At 35.3% G+C, this 26,092-nt stretch overlaps 1 long non-coding RNA gene across 1 annotated transcript; it reads left to right on the forward strand.

The window, feature by feature from the left end:
• LOC139897466 (uncharacterized) lies at window positions 1-22,812 on the forward strand. The gene is made up of 4 exons (XR_011776575.1): window positions 1-333; window positions 21,483-21,620; window positions 21,842-21,971; window positions 22,702-22,812. It is a non-coding gene; the product is annotated as an uncharacterized lncRNA (long non-coding RNA).
• The last annotated feature ends 3,280 nt before the right edge of the window (window positions 22,813-26,092 follow it).

Here is a 26,092-nt window from a genome sequence, read left to right on the forward strand (position 1 = left end):
CTGACGTGTAAATTATTTAGTTAATTATAATTATAACTAATTAATCCACCTTGGCATCTCTAATCTGTTTGAAGGAGAAAAAAAACCGCAGTTGAATTCCCCATCGTTCTTCTCCTACGGCGCTAACCCTAATTTTTCTAAATATCAACCGACAACACAATTCAGCCTCCATTTATCCCTGATCATACATAAATAATTAATACGGAGTATCTATCCTCCTGTATTCTCATCGAATTCGTTAGCGGAATACAAATAGATGGCGGAATTCAGATCTTAAACGATTTCGTTATTCGATCTTTCATAGACTGCGGTATTCGATCTTACTTCGAATAGGTTATGTTGGAAATTTAGTGTAATTGAGGGATTTAATCTACACTTGTAAATGGGTTAGGAGGTACGGAGTGTACACCCATTAAGTGATAGATTGCCCGGACCCGAAAGTGGTTTTCCATTATCACAAATTTGAGTGATTACGGAAGTATTATTCCTGCACTAGGTGAAACATCTCCATCGTGAAAATAAAACAAACAACTTTATGTAAAGGATTTGTTTTAGATTTGAAAACGATTTCCTAGATTTGGTTGTTGGAAATAAAACAAACAACTTTATGTAAATGATTTGTTTTAGATTTGAAAACGATTTCCTTGATTTGGTTGTTGGAAATAAAACAAACAACTTTATGTAAAGGATTTGTTTAGATTTGAAAACGATTTCCTTGATTTGGTTGTTGGAAATAAAACAAACAACTTTATGTAAAGGATTTGTTTTAGATTTGAAAACGAAATTAGTTAGTGAAACATCTCCATCGTGGAATAATACTTGTTTTTGGGTGCCTATAAATAAGGACTATCATTTATGAGAATAATAGATATGAAAAACACCTTAATACTCTTATGCAAAAGAATTCTTGTTTACTACCAATAACAAGAACTAATCTCTGTCTTATCCCAAAGTGATATTCGTGTAACCCAGGCAATAAGGGTCGAATAATTACTTTCGGAAAGTGATACCACGATTCAGTGATTTATCCGGCTATAGATTATTTTACCCTACACGAAATTTCAATAAAACCTCCAACAATCGAGAGTAATTATTTATTATAATCGATGGCGGCTACGATGAAACACATGACGGCGAATTTCTCTAAACTTGATAAGTTTGAGGGAATTGATTTTAGGAGATGGCAAAAGAAGATGCACTTCTTTCTGAGCAGCATGAGTGTGGTGTACGTACTCAGCACACCAATACCTGAAGATCATGGTGATGATGCCACTGTTGAACAAATTCGGAAAAGGTTCAAGTGGGAGAACGATGACTACATCGCTAGAGGTTTAATCCTCAATGGTATGGCTGATTCCCTTTTTGATATTTACCTAAATGTTGAATCTGCTAAAGAACTATGGGACTGTTTAAAAACCAAGTATATGTCTGAGGATGCTTCTAGTAAAAAGTTCCTTGTGAGTAATTTTAATAATTACAAGATGGTCGATTCTAGACCGGTCTTGGAACAATACAATGAGCTCATTCGTATACTTGGTCAATTCACACAACATAAGATGAACATGGATGAGTCTATTCAAGTCTCAAGCATAATTGATAAACTACCTCCATCTTGAAAAGAATTTAAACATTCTTTGAAACATAAGAAGGAGGAGTTAACTCTTGTTGAGTTGGGTAGTCATCTGCGTATTGAGGAATCCCTCAGGTTGCAGGATAATGTGTGACGCCCCGTACCAAATCATCATGTACGGACCATCAACAACAGGATCATTACAAGGTTAAGTACTATATGCGTTTTCAAAAAGAGTTTGCATTCATAATTAAAAGTGATGTCAAACCAACATCGAAAGTTTTACAATCCAAAAGTATGCTTCACTAAGTAGAAGCAATAAATAAGTGTACGTGACCCCAAATGGTCGTTACAAGTCATAATTCAAAAGTACTAGTGTTTGAATGCAAAGTAAAGTAGTTCATGCGTGGACAACTCTAAGCAGCGGGTGTCTACAGCACAACAAGTAAGACAGCGGAAGCAACCTCAAGCACCTGAGAAAAACATGCTTAAAAACGTCAACACAAAGGTTGGTAAGCTATAGTTTAAGTATAACAGTAATGTAAGTAGGCCACGAGATTTCAGTGCTACAACGAGCGTTTCAAAAGTATGTAAAAGTATATGCTTAACCGTGGGCACTTGGTAACTAACTTAACATTTAAAATACCCCCTGAAAGTACACTTGGCGAGTGCGTATGTTTACGAAGTATTAAACACTCATTGACTGCTAGCGCGACTAGCCCGAGTGGGGATGTCAAACCCTATGGATCCATATCTAAGATTCGCGTTCATGGTTCAAAAACCAATGATTAAACGTTACCGAGCTAAAGGGAATATTTATGCCGTTGTATAACCCACACATATATAAGTTTAAGTACTCGTACCTAGTATGTAAAACATAAAATCCGCATGTATTCTCAGTTCCCAAAATAAGTTAAAGTAAAAAGGGAATGCTATAACTCACAATGATATGTAGCGGTAAAGTAGTAGTCGGGAAAGGTGTGCAAGTAAACGGTCCGAAGTCCTCAACCTAAGTCAAATAGTACTAAGTCAGTAAGTCGTCTCAAAAGGTTTAAAAGTATGTAATTAAGGTCTTAAGGGTCATCATCATTCATCATCAAACAAAAGGCGTAAAGTAAGTTTCGTTTATGAAAGTAGTTTACAACAAAGGCTGACTTCAGTCAGTCACCACGGCCTCTACCCTTACAGAATTAAGGTGAGACTAGTGGCCATGGCTCCGTCTATGAGTCATTTAAGTGTGGTAAAAATTTCAGAAGCTAACTCGTCTTGGTTTGACCGTGGGGACGGTCTAAGTGCGAGTAGGTCAGAAATTTCTACACAACGTTAAAGGACATAGTGACGATCGAAGGGCCATAAATCCTAAACCGTAACTCGGATTAAGACGAGTCTTATATGAAAAGTTATCTACTATAAAATTTCTATCTAAAAATCAAGGTTAGAACAGCCTAGGTCTACTGTTCTGTTACAGAATCACCAGATCAGTAGCTTTTGGACAGAAACAGTAAGTTTAAAAGGGTTCCGGTGGTCTTGGTGCTTGATGTTCATCATGGTTCTCATCCTTGATGCATATAGCTTCAAGTGTACAACTCATTGATGTATCTACATAATCTTAGCCAAGTCTTGACCATCATAATCCTAGTGCAAGTCTAAGACATGAAGCACAACTCACTTAAGAGTTGCATGTAGTTTGATGAACCAAAGTTACATCAAAGTCTTAGGTTTGACACTTACATGAACTATAAGACTAATAATAAGTTACAAACTTGAAAATGAACTTATGAAATCAAGATCTTAAAATGTAGAACATAGTTCTTAGTTAGATCTTGAAGATCCAAGAATCAAAAGTCTAGATCGAGCATAAGTATACAAAGTTATAATTAAAAAGTTTCCTTTATATGTTCTTGAACTTTAAAGTTAACTTTAAGTCCAAGATTAATGAGATCAAGACTAACTTGTAGTACTTGACCATTTAAACTAATTACATAAAATTAAAGTGCAAGTAAATGAAGTAAATAAGCTAGGTAAACAAGTAATTAGTTCATTGTTGTTCATACTTTAAAGATTCAAACCAAAGTTTGATCTTTAGAAAGTAAACTTTAAAGTTTACTTCATGAACTTCAAGTATGTCTTTCAACCATGAACTTTATAATCTTTTGAAACAAGTAAGGTAGAACATAACTAGATAGATTATGTTCTTGTTGTTCTTGTTATAACAAGATAAAAATGAAGAATCAAACTAGTAAGTTTATTCTTGTAATATGAAAGTAAGTAAGTAATAACAAGTAAATAACTAAACAACAACAAAGACAAGTAATTAATCAAGCAACTAACAAAAGATGATGATGATTTAGAGGTGTATAAATTCAGTTTTTACAAGGAAAAGAAGAGAGAAAAAGATGTTCAAAATACTTACAAGAAAGAGAGAAAAGAGAGAAAATGGTTGAGAGAAAATGAGAAGTATGTGTGTGTTTGAAAAGAGAAGAGTAATGCTAGTAAGTGTGTAGTGTAAAAAAAAAATTAAACACCACTAAATGGCCACCAATGGTTTCGGCATTCAGCAGAAAAAGGGAGGGAAATGGTTGTTTTATGGATACAAGCATGTAAAGATGTCAAAAGTTGGTTAATAGAATGGTGTACATGGGGATTAAGTGCCAACTAGATTCCAAGTCTTCCAAACTAACTAGTTAAGGTTCAAGTAATACTTACAAGTGGAAGAGTGGGCTAACTAAGTCCACTAATAATGTAGGGTGGGCTTGGAAGCCCAATAACAAGAGTCCACAACATCAAACAAAGCCCAAGTTCAATAAATCACAAGTTAAACCAATTAAAGCCCAAGTAACTAACTAATAGTCTTAGTTAATTAAAATGATTAATAAATTTAATCATGAATGTAAATAATATCTAAAAATATTATTCGTGAAAGTTTCGGGTGTCACAAAGACATTTCGGGCCATTAAAGTCAAGTTCGGGCAATCATGGCAACATGTAAATGTAATATCGTACATTCGTTTAAACACGCGTATTAATAATAATAATTATTAATAAAATAACGTTGGAAATTCCAGGGTCGTTACATTACCCACCTGTTAAATAAAATTTCATCCCGAAATTTAAGCTGAGGTAGATGGAGGAGTCGGGAAAAGGTGAGGATACTTTCGCATCATTTGATCCTCTCGCTCCCAAGTAAATTCAGGTCCTCGTTTGGAATTCCATCGTAATCGTACAATCGGAATCTTGTTGCGCTTCAAAGTTTTGATCTCACGATCCATAATCTCAACTGGTTCTTCTACAAAGTGGAGTTTGTCGTCAATCGTGAGCTCCTCAAGTGGTATGATAAGTTTGGGTGCAGCAAGACACTTCTTCAAGTTCGATACATGGAAGGTAGGATGAACTGAGCTCAATTGTGCTGGTAAGTCTAAACGGTAAGCAACGGGTCCAACACGTTCCAAGATTTTAAAAGGACCAATGTATCTTGGGTTCAACTTTCCACGTTTTCCAAAGCGAATCACACCCTTCCAAGGTGCAACCTTCAACATAACACGATCACCAACGTTAAATTCAAAGTCTTTACGTTTAAGATCAGCATAACTCTTCTGGCGATCACGGGCAGTCTTAAGTATAGCTTGAATCTGAGCAATCTTCTCCGTGGTTTCGTGGACTACCTCGGGTCCGGTGATTTGCTTTTCGCCTACTTCGGCCCAACAAATAGGAGATCGGCACTTACGGCCATACAATGCTTCAAAAGGTGCAGCATTAATGCTAGAGTGATAACTGTTGTTGTACGAGAATTCGGCGAGTGGCAAATGTCTTTCCCAGGCCTTTCCAAAATCAACGGCACATGCACGCAGCATGTCCTCCAAGGTCTGAATCGTTCGTTCACTTTGCCTGTCAGTCTGAGGATGATAAGCAGTACTCATGTCAAGACGAGTTCCCATGGCTTCTTGCAAAGAACGCCAAAATCTAGAAGCAAAACGGGGATCGCGATCTGAGATGATCGATAAAGGTACACCATGACGAGATACAACCTCTTTGATGTATAACTGAGCAAGTCTCTCCATTGTATCAGTTTCCTTCATCGCTAGAAAGTGTGCAGATTTGGTAAGGCGGTCAACAATAACCCAAATAGTATCGTATCCGCCCACCGTATTTGGTAGCTTAGTAGTGAAATCCATTGTTATCCTTTCCCATTTCCATTGTGGGATCTCCGGTTGCTAAAGTAACCCAGAAGGTCTCTGATGCTCGGCTTTAACCTTCGAGCAAGTCAAACACTTACCAACATAAGTCGCAACGTCCTTCTTAAGATTCGGCCACCAATACTGTTCTTTAAGGTCGTGGTACATTTTACCCGCTCCAGGATGAATTGAATATCTCGATTTGTGTGCTTCATCAAGTATCAGGTTTCATAGATCTCCATAATAAGGTACCCAAATTCTTCCGGCATAACATCGGAGTCCAGACTCCCTAACCTCGAATCGAGAGACAAGTATGTTCAAATGTTCATGAGCTATATTCTCCTCCTTGAGAGCCTCATCTTGGGCTACTCTGATCTGACTGTTGAGGTTCGAATGAATGGTGATGTTCAGAGCCCTAACTCGAAGAGGTGTCGTCCTCTCCTTTCGGCTTAAAGCGTCAGCTACAACATTGGCCTTGCCAGGGTGATAACGGAGTTCACAATCGTAGTCATTGAGCGTCTTGATCCATCGACGCTGTCTCATATTTAGTTGCTTCTGATCAAAGATGTGCTGGAGACTCTTGTGGTCGGTGAAGATAGTGCTCTTAGTTCCATACAAATAATGTCTCCACAATTTGAGTGCAAAGACAACGACTCCAAGTTCAAGATCATGTGTAGTGTAGTTCCGCTCGTGAATGTTCAATTGGCGGGAGGCATAGGCAATAACCTTTGATCGTTGCATCAGTACACAACCAAAACCACTCTTCGATGCATCACAATAAACAACAAAGTCGTCACTGCCTTCAGGAAGTGATAGGATAGGTGCGGAGGTTAACTTCTTCTTCAAAGTTTGGAATGATGATTCGTGTGCGGGTTCCCAAATGAACTTCTTGCCCTTGTGAGTCAGCGCGGAAAAAAGGACGCGCAATCAGAGAGAAACCTTCGATAAACCTTCGATAATAACCGGCGAGACCTAGGAATTGGCGAATATGCGTTGGAGTAGTGGGGGTCTCCCACTTGCTGATGGCTTCAATCTTGGCGGGATCAACTTTGATACCCTGGTCGCTCACAACATGACCCATAAACTGTACTTCCTTCAACCAAAATTCGTACTTGGAGAATTTGGCGTAAAGTTGCTCTTGTCTTAAGAGTTCAAGCACTAATCAGAGGTGTTGCTCATGTTCTTCTTCGCTCTTAGAGTAGATGAGGATATCATCTATGAAGACGATAACAAACTTGTCCAAGTAAGGCTTGCAGACACGATTCATGAGGTCCATGAACACGGCAGGTGCATTTGTCAAACCGAATGGCATCACGAGAAACTCATAATGACCATAACGGGTCCTGAATGCAGTTTTCATCACGTCACTTTCCTTCACCCTCAACTGGTGATAACCGGATCGCAAATCGATTTTTGAGTAGACACTTGATCCTTGTAGTTGGTCAAAAAGATCGTCAATTCGTGGAAGAGGATACCGATTCTTGATAGTCAGTTTGTTGAGTTCATGGTAGTCAATACACATACGGAAGGATCCATCCTTCTTCTTCACAAACAACACAGGTGCGCCCCAAGGCGAGAAACTTGGTTGGATAAATCCTCGATCAAGTAGTTCTTGCAGTTGGCTTTGCAATTCTTGCATCTCAGAAGGTGCGAGTCGGTAAGGTGTGCGAGCTACAAGAGCAGCTCCTGGCACTAAGTCAATCTGAAACTCTACTGCTCTCTGTGGCGGTAATCCAGGCAATTCCTCTGGGAAGATATCGGAAAATTCGTTCACAATTCGAATGTCATTCACGCTCTTCACCTCAGTTTCTACCGCTTTCACATGTGCTAGGACAGCAAAACGTCCCTTCTTCATAATCTTTTGCGCTTTCACGCAACTAATGAGGTTCAACCTCGAGGTACATCTCTCTCCATAGATAACCAGTGGTTCGGCATCTTCTTGTGGTATGCTAAGTGCTTTATCTCCACAGATAATATCGGCCTTTATCTTGCTCAACCAATCCATACCGACGATCACATCAAAACTTCCCAGTTTGATAGGTATCAAATCAATTTCGAAATCTGCACCAGCTATGTTGATAATAGCTCCACGACTAATATGGTCAACCTTTTCAAGTTTTCCATTGGCGACCTCGACAAGCATACTTTCTTTTAACGGGACTAATGACCAATTAATCTTATCGCAAAAATGTCTACATACATAACTTCTATCCGCACCAGTATCAAACAAGACAGAAGCTAAAAGATTGTTGATTGTGAATATACCTGTCACCAAGTCGGGGTTATCGCGTGCATCCCTTGCATTAACATTGAAGGCTCTACCTCGGGGTGGTCCTCCGTCTTTTCGATTGTTTGGGCACGCGTTTCTGAAATGGCCCGTCTGCCCACATTCGTAGCACTTCTTCGGTCCATTGGTGTTCGGTTTCCCATTCAAAGTGGTGACCTTGCAGTCCTTTCCGATATGCCCAGCCCGCTGGCACTTCTCACAGACAACATTGCAATATCCAGTATGGTGCTTGTAGCACCGTTTGCATTGTGGTAAGGTTCCTTTGTAGTTTGGGTTGGTGTTGGTGTTATTGTTGGGATTAGGGTTTCCACCGTTGTTGTGCCTCTTGGGGGGGTTTGATCGTAGTTTCTCCCCCTGTTGTTGTTGTTGTTGTTGTTGTTGTGGTTGTTGTCCCATTTCCTCTTTTCACTACTACCGGCTTCAAACTTAGCCTTCTCCGGCTCATCAATAAGAATCTGATTCATGAGAGTATGCACCATGCGCATTGCTTCGGGAACATTCGGTGGTTTGGATGAGGTGACATTTCCTTTGATGGACTTAGGGAGTCCCGAGAAGTATTTCTCCATGCGCTTGAATTCGGGGGTGACCATGGTTGGACACATCAGTGCTAACTCCAAAAACCTACGATTGTAACTGTTAAGGTCATTCCCTATGGCCTTCAACTGCATGAATTCAATTTCCATCTTCTGAATTTCGGTTCTCGGACAATACTCATCAATCATAGCCGCCTTGAATTCCTCCCATGGCGTAGCATACGCCTCATCGATACCTTTCGCTTGAGCTAATGTGTTCCACTATGTTAGCGCGCCGTCAGATAGCGTGCAAGATGCAAACTTGGTCTTATTGTCCTCCGAATAGTTGCTAACTCGGAATACTGATTCAAGTTTCTCGAACCATCTGGTGAGACCAACTGGTCCCTCGGTGCCGCTGAAGTTATGCGGTATGCAGCTCTGGAATTCCTTGTAAGTACACCCATTTCGAACGGGTGGGATAACTGGTGGTGGTGGCAGTGGAGCCTGAAGATTTCTTTCTGCTAGGGCTGCAGCGACCCGTTCGTTGATCATGTCCTCAATCTGGGCGGCGGTAGGCGTGGATCTTCCGTTTGTAGTGACCCGAACTTTTCCATGTTTATATATATTAATTGAGATTGATATTTACATGATTAACTGTTTCCAACATGTTAAGCAATCAAATTTGTTAAGACTTGATTAATTGAAATATGTTTCATATAGACAATTGACCACCCAAGTTGACCGGTGATTCACGAACGTTAAAACTTGTAAAAACTATATGATGACATATATATGGATATATATATAGTTAACATGATACTATGATAAGTAAACATATCATTAAGTATATTAACAATGAACTACATATGTAAAAACAAGACTACTAACTTAATGATTTTTAAACGAGACATATATGTAACGATTATCGTTGTAAAGACATTTAATGTATATATATCATATTAAGAGTTATAATATCATGATAATATAATAATTTAAAATCTCATTTGATATTATAAACATTGGGTTAACAACATTTAACAAGATCGTTAACCTAAAGGTTTCAAAACAACACTTACATGTAACGACTAACGATGACTTAACGACTCAGTTAAAATGTATATACATGTAGTGTTTTAATATGTATTTATACACTTTTGAAAGACTTCAATACACTTATCAAAATACTTCTACTTAACAAAAATTCTTACAATTACATCCTCGTTCAGTTTCATCAACAATTCTACTCGTATGCACCCGTATTCGTACTCGTACACTACACCGCTTTTAGATGTATGTACTATTGGTATATACAATCCAATGATCAGCTCTTAGCAGCCCATGTGAGTCACCTAACACATGTGGAAACCATCATTTGGCAACTAGCATGAAATATCTCATAAAATTACAAAAATATGAGTAATCATTCATGACTTATTTACATGAAAATAAAATTACATATCCTTTATATCTAATCCATACACCAACGACCAAAAACACCTACAAATACTTTCATTCTTCAATTTTATTCATCTAATTGATCTCTCTCAAGTTCTATCTTCAAGTTCTAAGTGTTCTTCATATATTCTACAAGTTCTAGTTACATAAAATCAAGAATACTTTCAAGTTTGCTAGCTCACTTCCAATCTTGTAAGGTGATCATCCAACCTCAAGAAATCTTTGTTTCTTACAGTAGGTTATCATTCTAATACAAGGTAATAATCATATTCAAATTTTGGTTCAATTTCTATAACTATAACAATCTTATTTCAAGTGATGATCTTACTTGAACTTGTTTTCGTGTCATGATTCTGCTCCAAGAACTTCGAGCCATCCAAGGATCCGTTGAAGCTAGATCCATTTTTCTTTTTTCCAGTAGGTTTATCCAAGGAACTTAAGGTAGTAATGATGTTCATAACATCATTCGATTCATACATATAAAGCTATCTTATTCGAAGGTTTAAACTTGTAATCACTAGAACATAGTTTAGTTAATTCTAAACTTGTTCGCAAACAAAAGTTAATCCTTCTAACTTGACTTTTAAAATCAACTAAACACATGTTCTATATCTATATGATATGCTAACTTAATGATTTAAAACCTGGAAACATGAAAAACACCGTAAAACCGGATTTACGCCGTCGTAGTAACACTGCGGGCTGTTTTGGGTTAGTTAATTAAAAACTATGATAAACTTTGATTTAAAAGTTGTTATTCTGAGAAAATGATTTTTATTATGAACATGAAACTATATCCAAAAATTATGGTTAAACTCAAAGTGGAAGTATGTTTTCTAAAATGGTCATCTAGACGTCGTTCTTTCGACTGAAATGACTACCTTTACAAAAACGACTTGTAACTTATTTTTCCGACTATAAACCTATACTTTTTATGTTTAGATTCATAAAATAGAGTTCAATATGAAACCATAGCAATTTGATTCACTCAAAACGGATTTAAAATGAAGAAGTTATGGGTAAAACAAGATTGGATAATTTTTCTCATTTTAGCTACGTGAAAATTGGTAACAAATCTATTCCAACCATAAATTAATCAACTTGTATTGTATATTATGTAATCTTGAGATACCATAGACACATATACAATGTTTCGACCTATCATGTCGACACATCTATATATATTTCGGAACAACCATAGACACTCTATATGTGAATGTTGGAGTTAGCTATACAGGGTTGAGGTTGATTCCAAAATATATATAGTTTGAGTTGTGATCAATACTGAGATACGTATACACTAGGTCGTGGATTGATTCAAGATAATATTTATCGATTTATTTCTGTACATCTAACTGTGGACAACTAGTTGTAGGTTACTAACGAGGACAGCTGACTTAATAAACTTAAAACATCAAAATATATTAAAAGTGTTGTAAATATATTTTGAACATACTTTGATATATATGTATATATTGTTATAGGTTCGTGAATCAACCAGTGGCTAAGTTTTACTTCCCGACGAAGTAAAAATCTGTGAAAGTGAGTTATAGTCCCACTTTTAAAATCTAATATTTTTGGGATGAGAATACATGCAGGTTTTATAAATGATTTACAAAATAGACACAAGTACGTGAAACTACATTCTATGGTTGAATTATCGAAATCGAATATGCCCCTTTTTATTAAGTCTGGTAATCTAAGAATTAGGGAACAGACACCCTAATTGACGCGAATCCTAAAGATAGATCTATTGGGCCTAACAAACCCCATCCAAAGTACCGGATGCTTTAGTACTTCGAAATTTATATCATATCCGAAGGGTGTCCCGGAATGATGGGGATATTCTTATATATGCATCTTGTTAATGTCGGTTACCAGGTGTTCACCATATGAATGATTTTTATCTCTATGTATGGGATGTGTATTGAAATATGAAATCTTGTGGTCTATTATTATGATTTGATATATATAGGTAAAACCTATAACTCACCAACATTTTTGTTGACGTTTTAAGCATGTTTATTCTCAGGTGATTATTAAGAGCTTCCGCTGTCGCATACTTAAATAAGGACGAGATTTGGAGTCCATGCTTGTATGATATTGTGTAAAAACTGCATTCAAGAAACTTATTTTGTTGTAACATATTTGTATTGTAAACCATTATGTAATGGTCGTGTGTAAACAGGATATTTTAGATTATCATTATTTGATAATCTACGTAAAGCTTTTTAAAACCTTTATCTATGAAATAAAGGTTATGGTTTGTTTTAAAAATGAATGCAGTCTTTGAAAAACGTCTCATATAGAGGTTAAAACCTCGCAACGAAATCAATTAATATGGAACGTTTTTAATCAATAAGAACGGGACATTTCACCGTTAGCCATGGTATTCTAAACAAAATTTTTGACTCAAGTCAAAATCCAGTATTCAAGTAGTAATAATACAGTATATAACAACCAACATGGAATTAAAACATCACATGTTATTAAATAATGCATCTAGGTACAAATACCACAGAATCATCGTACATCAATGTAAATAGAACATCGTGCAAGAATTAAATAACGCAAAGTTCCATTCATTAATAATAATAAGTTTCATACATCTGAATAAGTTCGTACAATACATATGAAATACATGAAACTATATCTAGATTACATCATGAAATCTAAATACAAGGTCCTACGGTGAAGGCGGGTGAACTGCTCCTCGAGCTCAGTGACTCAAGCTCGGAGAGTCTCAATCTCTCTCATCAGTTCCTCGTTAGAGGAAGCTGGTGGGGCAGGCGGTGCAGGTGGGGCGGGTGGTGCGGGTGGTGCTGATGTAGATGGTCCGGCTCCGGATGTAGACGGTACGTCCCTAGATGTAAGTGGTTCGTATCTAAATCTAGGTGGTACGGTTCCAGGAATAGTCAATACGTAACGGGGAACCTTACGTACCTGTGGATCGGCAGGGTATCGCATAACTCGTTTACAAGCAGTAACCCTACGTCGATGGCCAAATGCGTCAGTAAAAGCACGACCTCCATTCACCCCTAGAATGACGGTGCCGTCGAAACGGTACCGCTTCTTCGGCGGGGTGGAGGGTGCCTGAATAGGTCAATCAGCAGGATCCTCATCATCGCTGGAGTCGTCTGATGATGAAGAATCGGCGGATGATGAATCATCCAAATCGTGTGACTGTGACACTGATGGCTGAGCTGGTAATCCGAAGCGTCCGAAGGCGGCCAACATCTGTCTGTGTCTGCCTGGCGGAATCATGACTAAACGTCCGTCGGGAGTGCGTCGGCAAGGCGTGCGCATGTGGTTACGAAACGGCCCTTCCCGGAACTCCGCGGGGATCTCAATACCACCAATGCGGGGCTGTGACCTCGAGGGTCCGGGAGCAGACACTGGGGCAGGTGCACTAGTACCAGCTCCGGAAGTAGAAGCGCCGGGATCACTAGTGGGTGTCGGGGCCGGTGTATCGGCAGTAGCAGCAGCAGGTGTAGCTGTAGGTAGGGCGACGGGGTCTGAGTCTGTACTGCCCGAAATGCCAGCAGGTGGAACATCCGACATCTGAACAAGGAAAAATAAATTTTCCATGTCAGTATGTCATAAAGCAAGCAAATAATAGGCCAACAGTTTAAATCATGTATAACAGTAACTATCATGGCAATAACAGCAATTCGTATGAAAGTAGCATGCAATCAAAAGCAAGTAGCATCATGCAGTAGTGAAATCATGTAGTAGCATACGACATATAGCAGAAAAAGTAAGCAGTAGCTTGCAGTAAATTCAGCGGAAACAAGTAAACTAGCAAGTTGTAGATTATTCCTATTAGTGAATCCTACTCGGGTCGGTCTTAGACTCACTAATGCAACCTAATTCCCTACAACCAATGCTCTGATACCAAATGTGACGCCCCGTACCAAATCATCATGTACGGACCATCAACAACAGGATCATTACAAGGTTAAGTACTATATGTGTTTTCAAAAAGAGTTTGCATTCATAATTAAAAGTGATGTCAAACCAACATCGAAAGTTTTACAATCCAAAATTATGCTTCACTAAGTAGAAGCAATAAATAACAGTGCGTGACCCCAAATGGTCGTTACAAGTCATAATTCAAAAGTACTAGTGTTTGAATGCAAAGTAAAGTAGTTCATGCGTGGACAACTCTAAGCAGCGGGTGTCTACAGCACAACAAGTAAGACAGCGGAAGCAACCTCAAGCACCTGAGAAAAACATGCTTAAAAATGTCAACACAAAGGTTGGTGAGCTATAGTTTAAGTATAACAGTAATGTAAGTAGGCCACGAGATTTCAGTGCTACAACGAGCGTTTCAAAAGTATGTAAAAGTATATGCTTAACCGTGGGCACTTGGTAACTAACTTAACGTTTAAAATACCCCCTGAAAGTACACTTGGCGAGTGCGTATGTTTACGAAGTATTAAACACTCGTTGACTGCTAGCGCGACTAGCCCGAGTGGGGATGTCAAACCCTATGGATCCATATCTAAGATTCGCGTTCATGGTTCAAAAACCAATGATTAAACGTTACCGAGCTAAAGGGAATGTTTATGCCGTTGTATAACCCACACATATATAAGTTTAAGTACTCGTGCCTAGTATGTAAAACATAAAATCCACATGTATTCTTAGTTCCCAAAATAAGTTAAAGTAAAAAGGGAATGCTATAACTCACAATGATATGTAGCGGTAAAGTAGTAGTCGGGAAAGGTGTGCAAGTAAAAGGTCCGAAGTCCTCAATCTAAGTCAAATAGTACTAAGTCAGTAAGTCGTCTCAAAAGGTTTAAAAGTAAGTAATTAAGGTCTTAAGGGTCATCATCATTCATCATCAAACAAAAGGCGTAAAGTAAGTTTCGTTTATGAAAGTAGTTTACAACAAAGGCTGACTTCAGTCAGTCACCACGGCCCCTACCCTTACTGAATTAAGGTGAGACCAGTGGCCATGGCTCCGTCTATGAGTTATTTAAGTATGGTAAAAATTTCAGAAGCTAACTCATCTTGGTTTGACCGTGGCGACGGTCTAAGTGCGAGTAGGTCAGAAATTTCTGCACAACGTTAAAGGACATAGTGACGATCGGAGGGCCATAAATCCTAAAATTTAACTCGGATTAAGATGAGTCTTATATGAAAAGTTATCTACTCGAAAAGTTATATCTAAAAATCAAGGTTAGAACAGCCCAGGTCTACTGGTCTGTTACAGAATCACCCGATCAGTAGCTTTTGGACAGAAACAGTAAGTTTAAAAGGGTTCCGGTGGTCTTGGTGCTTGATGTTCATCATGGTTCTCATCCTTGATGCATATAGCTTCAAGTGTACAACTCATTGATGTATCTACATCATCTTAGCCAAGTCTTGACCATCATAATCCTAGTGCAAGTCTAAGACATGAAGCACAACTCACTTAAGAGTTGCATGTAGTTTGATGAACCAAAGTTACATCAAAGTCTTAGGTTTGACACTTACATGAACTATAAGACTAATAATAAGTTACAAACTTGAAAATGAACTTATGAAATCAAGATCTTAAAATGTAGAACATAGTTCTTAGTTAGATCTTGAAGATCCAAGACTCAAAAGTCTAGATCAAGCATAAGTATACAAAGTTATAATTAAAAAGTTTCCTTTATATGTTCTTGAACTTTAAAGTTAACTTTAAGTCCAAGATTAATGAGATCAAGACTAACTTGTAGTACTTGACCATTTAAACTAATTACATGAAATTAAAGTGCAAGTAAATGAAGTAAATAAGCTAGGTAAACAAGTAATTAGTTCATTGTTGTTCATACTTTAAAGATTCAAACCAAAGTTTGATCTTTAGAAAGTAAACTTTAAAGTTTACTTCATGAACTTCAAGTATGTCTTTCAACCATGAACTTTATAATCTTTTGAAACAAGTAAGGTAGAACATAACTAGATAGATTATGTTCTTGTTGTTCTTGTTATAACAAGATAAAAATGAAGAATCAAACTAGTAAGTTTATTCTTGTAATATGAAAGTAAGTAAGTAATAACAAGTAAATAACTAAACAACAACAAAGACAAGTAATTAATCAAGCAACTAACAAAAGATGATGATGATTTAGAGGTGTATAAATTCAGTTTTTACAAGGAAAAGAAGAGAGAAAAAGATGTTCAAAATACTTACAAGAAAGAGAGAAAAGAGAGAAAATGGTTGAGAGAAAATGAGAAGTATGTGTGTGTTTGAAAAGAGAAGAGTAATGCTAGTAAGTGTGTAGTGTAAGAAAAAAATTAAACACCACTAAATGGCCACCAATGGTTTCGGCATTCAGCAGAAAAAGGGAGGGAAAGGGTTGTTTTACGGATACAAGCATGTAAAGATGTCAAAAGTTGGTTAATAGAATGGTGTACATGGGGATTAAGTGCCAACTAGATTCCAAGTCTTCCAAACTAACTAGTTAAGGTTCAAGTAATACTTACAAGTGGAAGAGTGGGCTAACTAAGTCCACTAATAATGTAGGGTGGGCTTGAAAGCCCAATATCAAGAGTCCACAACATCAAACAAAGCCCAAGTTCAATAAATCACAAGTTAAACCAATTAAAGCCCAAGTAACTAAATAATAGTCTTAGTTAATTAAAATGATTAATAAATTTAATCATGAATGTAAATAATATCTAAAAATATTATTCGTGAAAGTTTCGGGTGTCACAAAGACGTTTCGGGCCATTAAAGTCAAGTTCGGGCAATCATGGCAACATGTAAATGTAATAACGTACATTCGTTTAAACACGCGTATTAATAATAATAATTATTAATAAAATAACGTTGGAAATTCTAGGGTCATTACATAATGACAAGCCAAAGAGCAACGAAGTTGCTGGTACGTCTGTTGTCAATATGGTGGAACATAAAAAGTTCACTAGTAATAATGACAAAAAGGGAAAATGTAAACATCAAGGTAATAACAAAGTTGATCCTAATAAGAAGTCTAAATTGACTTGTTGGAAGTGTGGTAAATCTGGACACTTGAAGAGGGATTACAAGGTTATTTTTGGCACTAACAATGCTAAGGGATCTAGCACAAATGGTTCGGGCAATGGTTCGAACAACCAAGCCCCGAAAGGTCAGAATATATTTAATAATTCAATTGAGAATTATTATGTTTCGTATATATCTGAGATTTGTTTTGTGCAGGCTGATGATGTTGTGTGGTGGGTTGACTCTGGAGCTACTATTCATGTATGTAAGGATAGATGTTGGTTCAAGACTTACGAGTCGGTGACTGATGGATCAATTCTTCATATGGGAAATGAGTCAACAGCCTCTATTCATGGATGTGGTCGTGTGGATTTAAGTTTTAGTTCTGGAAAGATTGTTTCTTTGTTTAATGTTTTGCATGTACCACAAATTAGGAAAATTTTGGTTTCAAGTAGTATGTTGAATAATTGTGGTTACAAGCAAGTTATTGAATCTGACAAGTTTGTTCTATCTAAAAATGGTTTATTTGTTGGATTTGGTTATTTGAGTAATGGAATGTTTAGACTAAACATTGAACATGTAAGTGTTGATATTGCTTGTATGTCTACTACTAGCATAAATAATTCTATTCTTTGGCATGCTAGACTAGGACATGTACACTTTAAAAGAATGCAAGATATGTCTAAAGATGGATTAATACCGGCCTTTGATATGAACAATGAAAAGTGTAAAACGTTTATGTTGACAAAGATCACTAAGAAACTTTTTCAAAATATACATCGTGATAATGAGATTTTGGAATTAATACATAGTGATTTATGTGATTTGCATGCAACTCCTACTTTAGGGAACAAGAAATATTTTGTGACTTTTATTGGTGATGCTTCTAGGTTTTGCTATGTTTATTTGTTACATACTAAGAATGAAGCATTAGATAAATTTAAAATATTTAAAACTGAAGTAGAATTACAACAAAAGGCATTGATTAAAAGACTTAGAACGGATAGGGGAGGTGAATACATTGACCAATTGTATTTCCAATCCGTTGGTATTATCCATGAGACCACAGCTCCTTATAATCCACAACAAAATGGTATATTTGAGAGGAAGAATAGGGTCCTCAAAGAGATGGTTAATTCCATGTTATCCTATTCGGGTTTAAGCAAGGGATTTTTGGGAGAAGCTATATTAACAGCTTGTTATTTGCTTAATAGAGTTCCTAACAAAAGGAACAAGATTACACCTTATGAACTTTGGAATAAAAGAAAACCTAACTTGAACTATCTTCGGGTATGGGGTTGTAGGGCTGTTGTAAGACTGCCTGATCCCAAGAAGAAAAGTTTGGGTGAAAGAGGTATAGATTGCATATTTATTGGATATGTTGAACATTCCAAGGCGTATAGGTTCTATGTTATAGAGCCTAATGAGTTTGTCTCAATTAATTCTGTGATTGAATCAAGGGATGCAATCTTTGATGAAAATCGATTTTCATCTATACCTAGACCAAAGGATATGATTCCAAGTAACAATGGAATCAATAAGGATTGTAATGATGAAGTCTCTGAAAAGGCTGTTGATCAGTCACTTGAGATTCGAAAAAGCAAAAGAAAAGGAAAACCTAAATCATTTGGACCTGATTTTCAGTTATACTTAATTGAAGGTTCTAGGGATGATGTTTCTACCCAATATTCGTATTGTTTCAATGTTGATGATGATCCTAAAACATATGATGAAGCAATGAGGTCTCAGGATGTTGCATTCTGGAAAGAGGCAATTAATGATGAGATGGATTCTATCATGGGCAATAACACTTGGATGTTAGCTGATCTACCTCCTGGTTGCAAACCTTTGGGTTGCAAATGGATCTTCAAAAAGAAGATGAAGGTAGATGGAACTATTGAAAAGTTCAAAGCAAGGTTAGTCATTCAAGGCTTTAGACAAAAGTCTGGAATTGACTATTTTGATACTTATGCTCCCGTGGCACGTATCACTACCATTAGACTGTTGATTGCTTTGGCTACAATTCACAATTGGGTTATTCACCAGATGGATGTGAAGACAGCATTCTTGAATGGTGAATTAGATGAGGAGGTTTATATGAACCAACCTCAAGGCTTTGTCATGCCAGGTAATGAAGGCAAGGTGTGCAAACTTGTGAAGTCCTTATATGGTTTGAAACAATCACCTAAGAAATGGCATCAGAAATTTGATGAAGTGGTTTTATCTAGTGGTTTTAAATTAAACCAAGCAGATAAATGTGTATATAGCAAATTTGATGATTCTGGTAAAGGAGTTACAATTTGTCTATATGTTGATGACATGTTAATCTTTGGGACTGACCAAAGTCAGGTTGATTTAACAAAAGAATTTTTGTCATCAAAATTCTCCATGAAAGATATGGGGGAGGCTGACGTTATCCTTGGCATTAGGATCAAATGTGAAAGCAAAGGAATTTCGATTTGTCAATCTCATTATGTTGAGAAGGTGTTGAAAAAGTTCAATTGCTTTGAATGTACTCCTGTGAGTACCCCTGTTGATCCAAGTGAGAAGTTTATGCCTAATCAAGGTGAAGCTGTATCACAACTTGAGTATTCTCAGGTGATTGGCTGTTTGATGTACGCCATGACTTGTACAAGGCCGGATATTGCTTTTGCTGTGGGAAAACTGAGTAGATATACTAGTAATCCTAGTACTCATTACTGGCAAGCAATTAGGCGGGTACTGAAGTACTTGAAGAAAACTATGGACTATAGTTTATCTTATAATGGGCTTCCTTCGGTAATAGAAGGATATTCTGATGCGAATTGGATAACCAATATTGAAGATCATTCTTCAACGAGTGGTTGGGTGTTCTTGCTTGGGGGAGGTGCTATTTCATGGGCTTCTAAGAAGCAGACATGTATTACCAACTCAACGATGGAATATGAGTTTGTTGCTTTAGCTGCTGCTGGTAAAGAAGCAGAATGGCTTAGAAACTTGATCCATGAGATACCATTATGGCCTAAACCTATAGCACCCATGTCTATCCATTGTGATAGTGCTGCGACATTGGCAAAGGCTTATAGCCAGATGTACAATGGAAAATCTAGACACTTAGGTGTCAGACATAGCATGATTCGTGAACTCATCATGAATGGGGTGATTTCTATAGTGTTCGTGAGGTCACAACAGAATTTAGCTGATCACTTGACGAAGGGATTGGCAAGAGACTTGGTTGACAAGTCTGCTGTGGGGATGGGTTTAAAGTCCACATAAATTTCTAATTATAAGATACCCAATTCACTTCCAATGAAAATTAGAAGTTGAATTCAATGCGGAAGGCTTATATTTAGAAATTTGGAGTACATAAATTTTATATCATCCCAAGGTAAGGTATGTACTCGGACCTGCTGAAGGTGAGGTTGAAGTCTAGCTTCTTAACAGTTCATTTGAAAAAGTGCAAGAGCAGGTGCATGACTGAAGTGAACTACCTATGTGAATGTGAAGTTTTGCCGCTTCAACAAAGCTTGGACTTTTAGCTTTGGATACATTCATGAAAGGATATGGACACATGGCTTGTAAAGTGTCAGGATAGCTTTAGAGTATTTGAAAACTTATGTGTATATTATTTTCAGTTATTCAAATGGGTTGAAGGGTTCAATTCTTAGAACACCCTGATTCTCGAATATTTGGAATGTGTAATGTACTAAGATGAAAATTCAATCTTCAAGATATTTTCATTTATGCATAAGTTTTTGTTTTAATTTGTTTAATTCTCATGAAACGAATTGCACTAAATTGGGGAGGATTGCTGGAAATTTAGTGTAATTGAGGGATTTAATCTACACTTGTAAATGGGTTAGGAGGTACGGAGTGTACACCCATTAAGTGATAGATTGCCCGGACCCGAAAGTGGTTTTCCATTATCACAAATTTGAGTGATTACGGAAGTATTATTCCTGCACTAGGTGAAACATCTCCATCGTGGAAATAAAACAAACAACTTTATGTAAAGGATTTGTTTTAGATTTGAAAACGATTTCCTAGATTTTGGTTGTTGGAAATAAAATAAACAACTTTATGTAAATGATTTGTTTTAGATTTGAAAACGATTTCCTTAATTTGGTTGTTGGAAATAAAACAAACAACTTTATGTAAAGGATTTGTTTAGATTTGAAAACGATTTCCTTGATTTGGTTGTTGGAAATAAAACAAACAACTTTATGTAAAAGATTTGTTTTTAATTTGAAAACGAAATTAGTTAGTGAAACATCTCCATCGTGGAATAATACTTGTTTTTGGGTGCCTATAAATAAGGACTATCATTTATGAGAATAATAGATATGAAAAACACCTTAATACTCTTATGCAAAAGAGTTCTTGTTTACTGCCAATAACAAGAATTAATCTCTGTCTTATCCCAAAGTGATATTCGTGTAACCCAGACAATAAGGGTCGAATAATTACTTTCGGAAAGTGATACCACGATTTAGTAATTTATCCGGCTATAGATTATTTTACCTACACGAAATTTCAATAAAACCTCCAACAGGTTAAGCATCTGAACAACTCCATCGAATCCGTATAATCAATGTGTGCACTTTCTTCCCTTGCATTCACTTTCTTCCCTGGCGAATGAAAAAAAATGCCATTCACTTTCTTCTCTGGCATTCCGAAAATTAAATATCAGGTAGACAATTATACTGATCATCATGATCAATAATGAACTTTATTTTTTTTTTTTTAATTTGAGAAAAATTATTTTCATTTGGTTTATATAATTTTATAAATGGTACAATGCCAACGAGGAGACTTTTGGAAAGAATATGAAGGTTATTACTTGAATAATGTAACTATAATTGTTCAATAGATATATGAATTAAGAGGTAGGTATGCGTTTTGTTTCTGTAGGTTTGGATGCGATTCAGTTTTGCATTTTCGCACACGTTTCGTGGGACCGGAGGTGACCCTTTTGGTGCTGCTACTAAAATGTCGCCATGGGAAGATGGTACTAACTCATTAGCCATGGCTAAGCGAAGAAGTAAGATCGATTATTTTCAGCCCAATGTGCAAACTTTAGTTATTTGTGTAACCGAATTGTATTGCTGAGATTTGTATGTTTCAGTGAGGGAAAACTTTGAGTTTCAGCCTATAGATTAAATTGAAATTTTTTCACTTAAGATGTGTTGGATGATGAGGAGAAATGGATAAAACATAAGTGCTAACTTATATTAGACTTTTAGATTATACAAATTATCAGTGATAAAATAATCAGTGTGTTGAACAATTGGATGCAGTCCTATGATGTGATAACTTTGCTCCAAAGTCTATCCTAAGATTATTTGCTTCTAAATATTCTAGGTCTGTATGTTAACAATTTGTTTGCTTCTTACATTTGTTAAAAATACCCAAAATGAGAGCTAATATTTTGGATTATATCAGGAGTCAATATGGGTGTGTCCATCTAATACAGTCACATTTTAACGAAATAGGACATTTTAGCAACATATCTTACATGTACACATATAGCTTCATTATTGTGGACTTCATTTTTACAAGTATCGCACTAAATAATCTACATTGCTGACTTGGCTACAAAAGGATCCATTTCATGGTTATTTTCTTCATTTTCAGATAACAGCTGATAACTTACCTTTGTATGTTTAATTTCAGTTGATGTATCTGATTTAACACTATTTAGTTTACTTACAAAAGTGTTTTTTTATATGCAACTTAAGGTTGTAATTGATGTTGTGGAATCATGGTAATAGGTAAACTAAATGGTTATGGGAAGTTTTTGAACCTATTTTTATGCTCCTGGAACTCGACCCAGAGATACTATATGAATGGGAGTAGAAGCTTTATGCCGAAGTTAAGGTGCGTTTTTTTTTTTTTTTTTTTTTTTTTAATCTTTGGTTCATCAATTTTGGAGTTAACTATTGTCGGCTATTGGTTTCCGTTTTAGAATGTTGTGGGTTATGGTTCATTTATTATTATACCCTAATTCCCTTTCTTACTACTTCAATTATAATTTTGATTATAACACGTATCGTTTACACTTTAAAACTTAATTTGATATAATTCATTTATGCGCGAATGTTTATTTTTAACACCTTACAAGTTTTAAAACACGTTTTTATTTCTCGTTATATTTATCTATATTTTATTGAGTCACGGACCATTGTTATGGATAATTTGTCAAAGGTTTCTAGAAAGATTCTGAAATTCAGGATAATGTTAAAACCTTTATCTTTATTATAATGGCTCAGTAACGAATTGTCAAAAGTGGTTCTAGATATTTATAAAGTTATATTCGTTTTTAAAGAAAACGTGACACTCTATTAGGTATCTATAATTCCTAAGATTTATAACAATAAAAGAGAATGATAATAACTTTAATAATATACTTCCTGACATATTGTAAAATGTGATAACCTTTTGAAATATATCGTAGTACATTTTATATCTTTGAAACTATATATATATATATATATATATATATATATATATATATATATATATATATATATATATATATATATATATATATATATATATATATATATATATATATATATATATATATATATATATATATATATAAAAATTTTATATTTATAATATAAAGCTTTAATTAAGTTTTCTAACTTTATATATTCAAAATGTTTTATATTTTTGAAACAGTAATTATATGTACTTGTAATTTATAAAACTTTAATTAGGTTTTATATACATATTCAGATTACATTATAAAACATTTTAGTAATACAATTTCCTTTTAGACTGAAAATGTTTTCGTACGTTTGAAATCAAATAACTATTATAACGTTTATTCTTCTAAAACTAATTATATTCAGATCACATAATCTATTACTAGACCTTATGTTTATTTTAATCCTTAAAAGTTTGTATTAACTTGTTTAATAACAATCAAGTGTTACTATATCTATTAATTATTTTCGAAACTGCTTATATATATATATATATATATATATATATATATATATATATATATATATATATATATATATATATATATATAATATACTTTGTCTATATACATACACATTTCACATAACACGTTTTATTACGTAGATGTTTATCTAAAACGAATAAGTATATCGTTATACGTTTAATACTTTGTTAACGTTCTCTAGTCATATAATAGATTTCATAACTTATTTTCATATCAATCAAACTGTTTAATGTTTTATTAATATTTCTCAATTTAATATTCACACACACACTGAAATGTCCCGTTCATATTGATTATAAACGTTCCATATTAATTGATTTTGTCGCGAGGTTTTGACCTCTATATGAGACGTTTTTCAAAGACTGCATTCATCTTTAAAACAACCATAACCTTTATTTTATCGATAAAGGTTTAAAAATCATTACGTAGATTATTAAATAATGATAATCTAAAATATATCGTTTACACACGACCATTACATAATGGTTTACAATAAGAATATATTACATCAAAATTAAGTTTCTTGAATGCAGTTTTTACATAATATCATACAAGCATGGACTCCAAATCTTGTCCTTATTTTAGTATGCAACAGCTGAAGCTCTTAATAATCACCTGAGAATAAACATTCTTAAAACGTCAACAAAAATGTTGGTGAGTTATAGGTTTAACCTATATATTATCAAATCATAATAATAGACCACAAGATTTCATATTTCAATATACATCCCATACATAGAGATAAAAATTAATCATATGGTGAACACCTGGTAACCGACATTTACAAGATGCATATAAGAATATTCTCTATCATTCATGGAAATCCTTCGGACATGATAAAAACGAATTCGAAGTACTAAAGCATCTGGTACTTTGGATGGGGTTCGTTAGGCCCAATAGATCTATCTTTAGGATTCGCGTCAATTAGTAGATCGGTTTACTAATTCTTAGGCTACCAAGCAAAAGGGGCATATTCGGCTTCGATCATTCACCCATATAATGTAGTTTCATGTACGTGTGTCTATTTCGTAAAATATTTATAAAACTGCATGTATTCTCATCCCAAAATATTAGATTTTAAAAGTGGGACTATAACTCACTTTCACAGATTTTTACTTCGTCGGGAAGTAAGACTTGGCCACTGGTCGATTCACGAACCTATAACAAATATGTACATATATATCAAAGTATGTTCAAAATATATTTACAACATTTTTAATATGTTTTAATGTTTTAAGTTTATTAAGTCAGCTGTCCTCGTTACTAACCTATGACTAGTTGTCCACAATTAGATGTACATAAATAAATCGATATATATTATCTTGAATCAATCCACGACCCAGTGTATACACGTCTCAGGCTAGATCACAACTCAAAGTATATATATATTTGGAATCAACCTCAACCCTGTATAGCTAACTCCAACATTACTGCATATAGAGTGTCTATAGTTGTTCCAAATAATATATATAGATGGGTCGATATGATATGTCAAAACATTTGCATACGTGTCTATGGTATCCCAAGATTACATAATATATTAGAATACATATATAATACAATATAAGTTAGCTAGGATATGATTAATATAAATTTGTTACCAATTTTCACGTAGCTACAACAAGCAAAAATATCCAATCTTGTATTACCCATAACTTCTTCGTTTTAAATTCGTTTTGAGTGTTTCAAGTTGCTATGATTTCATATTGAACTTAAGTTTATGAATCTAAACAGAAAAAGTATAAGTTTATAGTCGGAAATACAGGTTACAAGTCGTTTTTGTAAAGGTAGTCATTTCAGTCGAAAGAACGACGTCTAGATGACCATTTTGGAAAACATACTTCCACTTTGAGTTTAACCATGATTTTTGGATATAGTTTCATGTTCATAAGAAAAATCATTTTCCCAGAAGAACAACTTTTAAATCAAAGTTTATCATAGTTTATCCGGTTTTACGGTGTTTTTCGTGTTTTCCGGTTTTAAATCATTACGTTAGCATATCATATAGATATAGAACATGTGTTTAGTTGATTTTAAAAGTCAAGTTAGTAGGATTAACTTTTGTTTGCGAACAAGTTTAGAATTAACTAAACTATGTTCTAGTGATTACATGTTCAAATCTTTGAATAATATAGTTTTATATGTATGAATCGAATGATGTTATGAACATCATTACTACCTCAAGT

This window comes from Rutidosis leptorrhynchoides, chromosome 3 (genome assembly GCF_046630445.1).
Source record: "Rutidosis leptorrhynchoides isolate AG116_Rl617_1_P2 chromosome 3, CSIRO_AGI_Rlap_v1, whole genome shotgun sequence".
Taxonomy (NCBI): domain Eukaryota; kingdom Viridiplantae; phylum Streptophyta; class Magnoliopsida; order Asterales; family Asteraceae; genus Rutidosis; species Rutidosis leptorrhynchoides.